We start from the raw sequence: 6000 nt of genomic DNA, 5'->3' as shown, positions 1-6000 counted from the left end.
CAGAAAACCAAACACCGCATGTTCTCACTCATAGGTGGGAACTGAACAATGAGATCACTTGGACTCGGGAAGGGGAACATCACACACCGGGGTCTTTTCTTCTTTATTAATCGGGCTAGCAGTCTTATTTTGTTAATCTTTTCAAAAAACCAGCTCCTGGATTCAGTGATATTTTGAAGGGTTTTTTTGGTGTCTCTATCTCCTTCAGTTCTGCTCTAATCTTAGTTATTTCTTGTCTTCTGCTAGGTTTTGAATTTGTTTGCACTTGCTTCTCTAGTTCTTTTAATTGTGATGTTAGGATATCGATTTTAGATCTTTTCCACATTCTCCTGTGGGCATTTGGTGCTATAAATTTCTCTCTAAACACTGCCTTAGCTGCGTCCCAGAGATTCTGGTACGTTGTCTCTTTGTTCTCATTGGTTTCAAATAGCTTATTTATTTCTGCATTAATTTCATTATTTACCCAGTAGTCATTCAGGGGCAGGTTGTTCAGTTTCCGTGTAGTTGTGTGGTTTTGAGTGAGTTTCTTAATCCCGAGTTCTAATTTGATTGCACTGTGGTCTGAGAGACTGTTATAATTTCCATTCTTTTGCATTTCCTGAGGAGTCTTTTACGTCCAATTATGTGGTCAATTTTAGAATAAGTGTGATGTGATGCTGAGAAGAATGTATATTCTGTTGATTTGAGGTGGAGAGTTCTGTAGATGTCTATTAAGTCTGCTTTGTTCAGAGCTGAGTTAAAGCCCTGAATGTCTTAGTTAATTTTCTGTGTCGTTGATCTGCCTAGTATTGACAGTGGGATGTTAAAGTCTCCCACTATTATTGTGTGGGGGCCTAAGTCTCTTTGTAGGTCTCTAAGAACTTGCTTTATGAATCTGGGTGCTTCTGTATTGGGTGCATATATATTTAGGATAGTTAGCTCTTCCTGTTGCATTGATCCCTTTACCATTATGTAATGCCCCTCTTTGTCTTTTTTGATCTTTGTTGTTTTAACGTCTGTTTTATCAGAGACTAGGATTGCAACCCCTGCTTTTTTTGCTTTCCATTTGCTTGGTGAATCTTCCTCCATCCCTTTATTTTGAGCCTATGTGTGTCTTTGCACGTGAGATGGGTCTCCCGAATACAGCACACTGATGGGTCTTGACTCTATCCAATTTGCTAGTCTGTGTCTTTTAATTTAGGGGCATTTAGCCCATTTACATTTAAGGTTCATATTGTTATGTGTGAATTTGATCCTGTCATTATGATGCTAGCTGGTTATTTTGCCTGTTAGTTGATGCAGTTTCTTCACAGTGTCGATGGTGTTTACAATTTGGTAGGTTTTTGCAGTAGCTGTAACCAGTCTTTCCTTTCCATATTTAGTGCTTCCTTCAAGAGCTCTTATAAGGCAGGCCTGGTAGTGACAAAATCTCTCAGCATTTGCTTGTCTGTAAAGGATTTTACTTCTCCTTCGCTTATGAAACTTAGTTTGGCTGGATATGACCTTCTGGGTTGAAAATTCTTTTCTTTAAGAATGTTGATTATTAGACCCCACTCTCTTCTGGCTTGTAAGGTTTCTGCTGAGAGATCTGCTGTTAGTCTGATGGGCTTCCCTTTGTGGGTAACCTGACCTTTCTCTCTGGCTGCCCTTAATATTTTTTTCTTTGTTTTGACCTTGATGAATCTGATGATTATGTGTCTTGGGGTTGCTCTTCTCGAGGAGTATCTTTGTGGTGGTCTCTGTATTTCCTGAATTTGAATGTTGGCCTGTCTTGCTAGATTGGAGAAGTTTTCCTGGATAATACTCTGAAGAGTGTTTTCCAACTTGGTTCCATTCTCCCTGTGACTTTCAGGTACACGAATCAAACGTAGGTTTGGTCTTTTCACATAGTCCCATGTTTCTTGGAGGCTTTGTTTGTTCTTTTTTCATTTTTTTTTCTCTAATCTTGTCTTCACGCTTTGTTTCATTAACTTGAGCTTCAGTCTCTCATATCCTTTCTTCTGCTTGATCGATTCGGCTATAGATACTTGTGTATGCTTCAGGAAGTTCTCATGCTGTGTCTTTCAGCTCCATGAGGTCATTTTTGTTCTCTTAACTGGTTTTTCTAGTTAGCAATTCTCTAACCTTTTTTCAAGGTTCTTAGCTTCCTTGCATTGGGTTAGAACATGTTCCTTTAGCTTGGAGGAGTTTCTTATTACCCACCTTCTGAAGCCTACTTCTGTCAGTTCCTCAAACTCATTCTCTGTCCAGTTTTGTTCCCTTGTTGTTGAGGAGTTGTGATCCTTTGGAGAAGAGGCATTCTGGTTTTTGGAATTTTCAGCCTTTTTGTGCTGTTTTTTCCTCATCTTCGTGGATTTATCTACCTTTGGTCTTTGATGTTGGTGACATTCGGGTGGAGTTTTTGTGTGAACGTCCTATTTGTTGGTGTTGACTCTATTACTTTCTGTTTGTTACTTTTCCTTCTAATAGGCCTCTCTGCTGCAGGTCTGCTGGAGTTCGCTGGAGGTCCACTTCAGACCCTGTTTGCCTGGGTAGCTCCAGCGGAGGCTACAGAACAGCAAAGATTGCTGTCTTTTCCTTCTTCTGGAAGCTTCATCCTGGAGGGGCACCTGCCAAATGCCAGCCAGAGCTCTCCTGTATGATGTCTGCCGACCCCTGCTGGGAAGTGTCTCTTGGTCAGGAGGCACAGGGGTCAATCACCCACTTGAGGAGGCAGTCTCTCTCTTAGCAGAGCTTGAGCGCTGTCCTGAGAGATCCGCTGTCCCCTTCAGAGCTAGCAGGCAGGAACATTTAAGTCTGCTGAAGCTGTGCCCACAGCCACCTCTTCCCCCAGGTGCTCTGTCCCAGGAAGATGGAAGTTTTATTTATAAGCCCCTGACTGGGGCTGCTGCCTTTCTTTCAGAGATGCCCTGCCCAGAGAGGAGGAATTTAGAGAGACAGTCAGGCTATACCAGCTTTGGGACGTTGCAGTGGGCTCTGCTCACTTTGAACTTCCCAGTGGCTTTGTTTACACTGTGAAGGGAAAACCACCTACTCAAGCCTCTGTCCCGGCTTGACTTAAGACTGCTGTGCTGGCAGCGAGAATGTCAAGCCAGTGGATCTTAGCTTGCTGGGCTCCGTGGGGGTGGGATTCACTGAGCTAGACCACTTGGCTCTGTGGCTTCAGCCCCCTTTCCAGGGGAGTGGATGGTTCTGTCTCGCTGGTGTTCCAGGAACTACTGGGGTGTGAAAGAAGACTCCTGCAGCTAGCTCAGTGTCTGCCCAAACGGCCATCCAATTTTGTGCTTGAAACCCAGGACCCTGGTGGTGTAGGCACAGAGGGAGTCTCCTGGTCTGCGGATTGTGAAGACTGTGGGAAAAGCTTAGTATCTGGGCCAGAATCTACCATTCCTCACGGCACAGTCCTTCATGGCTTCCCTTGGCTAGGGGAGGGAGTTCTCCGACCCCTTGCACTTCCTGGGTGAGGCGATGCCCCACCCTGCTTTGGCTCACCCTCCGTGGACTGCACCCACTGTTTAACCAGTCCCACTGAGATGAGCTGGGTACCTCAGTTGGAAATGCAGAAATAATTCACCTTCTTGCTGGGAGCTGCAGACTGGAGCTGTTTCTATTTGGCCACCTTGCCAGCCACCGAAGCCATGATTTCTGAGAGTTCATAGAAATTAGGCTGATGAAATTTAAATAATTTGCCAGGTCTCAACAATTGATACAGCTTTTTTTAAAACTTCCCCTTTGATCTTCATAGATCTGCAGGTTTTATTTTCCATTTTCAAAACCTTTTTTTTTTTTTTTTTTTTTTTTGAGACGGAGTCTTGCTCTGTTGCTCTTAGGCTGGAGTGCAGTGGCGTGATCTAGGCTCACTGCAACCACCACCTCCCGGGTTCAAGCAATTCTCCTGCCTCAGTTTCCCGAGTAACTGGGACTATAGGCATGTGCCACCATGCCTGGCCCAAGTATAGTTTTTGATCTTCAAGAGGTGCCAGTACTCTGTCCTGTTCATATTTGAATTCCCAATGCCTGGAATTTAGTCAGTAAATGAATGAATGAATGCATGAATGCATGTCTCTTGTTCTCCCTCCCTGTTTCTGTCTCCCTCCCATTTCTAGCTGGCATTCAATAAAACTTATAGTGTTGTGTGAGAATCTTACAGTTGCTTTGAATTAAAAAGCAAATTAAACTAAGAGAAAAAGTATCAAGGGAGTAGAATGTATTTTCCTACCAAACAAGAAAATTCCTTTTATTTGCATGTACTTCTTGATTTAATTTTGTACATTCTTGCCATAATTCGACTTTGATAGGAAGGTCTTTTACTGCTCTTCTAGTTGGTTTTATTTTGCTTCCTATATTTCTTTCCCCTTTTCAAATTTTCCTGCTTATGAAATCTAGAGAATTGATGCTTGAAATTGATATGAAATCTAGAGAATAGATGCTTGAAACTCATAAGAGTCACCTAGAAAGGGAATTAGGACAACTTAGTAAATAAGAAAATGTTTTATTTCTGTGGGAAAAAAACTGTGTGTTGCTTTATTAGATTTGTTTAAATTGTAGTATACCAGGAAAGGAGGAGCTTAACTGTCTTTATCCCCGACATAATATACCATAAACCTAGTTTTTCCAATTACAGGATACCTGTATTTTTGTTTCCCAATGTACATCCTATATGCCACCAGAATTATGTGTGTGCCACCTCACCACCCCCAAACCAAACCAAACCATCTGACTTTTTTCTGCCAGGCCACTCCTCTGTAACCCAGTTCCTCTTTGCTTACCAGGATATATGTTGACTTAATAAATTATTTCTGTGAAAGGAACCATACCTTTTTAACCTGCCAATTAAAAACAAATTGAGTGTATGTATTTTCCCATAAAGGTAACATGGCAGGCCCTGAATTAGTGTTATGTGAAAATGTAGCATAACGGTTAGACTTTTCCTGTGGTAACATCCATTACTGAAGTGTGAAAATGTATGCATACACAAAACACCCTTATCTACCAAGAAAATAAGAAGCTTATTATCTGCATATTAGCTTTTCCCTCTTTCTCACTTGATATTGAGCTAAATTCTTGTCAGAAATCTAGATTGTCACTGGTTGTCAGTACTTTAGTTGTCTTTTTGTCTTCTACAGACTCCACCCGCTGTCTCTGTTTACATTCACACAAATATCATCACTGTTTAATTTTGAATTAATAGACATCCTTGTCAAACATCACTTTAGGGGCTCATCTGCAAATCTACAAATTGTTTATATAATACAGACCCAGGATTTTTCATTCAGTCTGTACAGTTTAAGCAATGGTTTTGTCTTTGTTAGTAATGTTATTGGTATTTTGGGCTTATCTTTCAGTGAGGACTTTGGGAGTGGTGAATTAAAAGATAGTTTTAAATTTCTTTGTGTTTAATTTGGCTTTGTTTTTGCTTTTTGTTGCTTTAGTGTTTGATTATACTAATTCCATAGAAGAAAAACTATAATCTCTGGATGGAAAACTGCAAATGTATTATAATGAAATTATTGTACTGGCCACAATTTTTTTTTCTTTCTTTTTTTTTGCTCTTGTCGCCCAGGCTGGTGTGCAATGGCACGATCTTGGCTCACTGCAACCTATGCCTCCTGGGTTCAAGCGGTTCTTCTGCCTAAGCCTCCCGAGTAGCTGAGGCTACAGGTGCGCGCCACTATGCCTGGTTAATTTTTGTATTTTCAGTAGAGACGGGGTTTCGCCATGTTGGACAGGCTGGTCTCAAACGCCTGACCTCAGGGGATCTGCCCACGTCGGCCTCCCAAAGTCCTGGGATTACAGGCGTGAGGCACCATGCCCAGCCCTCACTACATTTTTATAATAAATACTTAGATCAATTTTAGGATGCGTTGGTTTGATAGGTTGAGAAAAGAATTGGTTTATAAAAATTGACACTTAAAATTCATGGATATCAAGTGTGACTTAGAGGTTAGAAACATAGATAAAATTTAAAAAGGTTAACAGGCTATATTTAAAATCTACATATTTGTAAAAAGTAAGAATCAT

At 41.3% G+C, this 6000-nt stretch overlaps 1 protein-coding gene across 3 annotated transcripts in view; it reads left to right on the top strand.

Moving 5' to 3' along the window:
• THOC2 (THO complex 2) overlaps window positions 1-6000 on the top strand; it is a 142837-nt gene that overhangs the window by 90503 nt on the left and 46334 nt on the right. The window lies entirely within an intron of this gene.

The sequence above is a fragment of the Mandrillus leucophaeus genome, unplaced genomic scaffold (assembly GCF_000951045.1).
Source record: "Mandrillus leucophaeus isolate KB7577 unplaced genomic scaffold, Mleu.le_1.0 Scaffold661, whole genome shotgun sequence".
NCBI classification, from domain to species: Eukaryota; Metazoa; Chordata; class Mammalia; order Primates; family Cercopithecidae; genus Mandrillus; species Mandrillus leucophaeus.
This window is presented reverse-complemented; position numbering and strand designations above follow the sequence as displayed.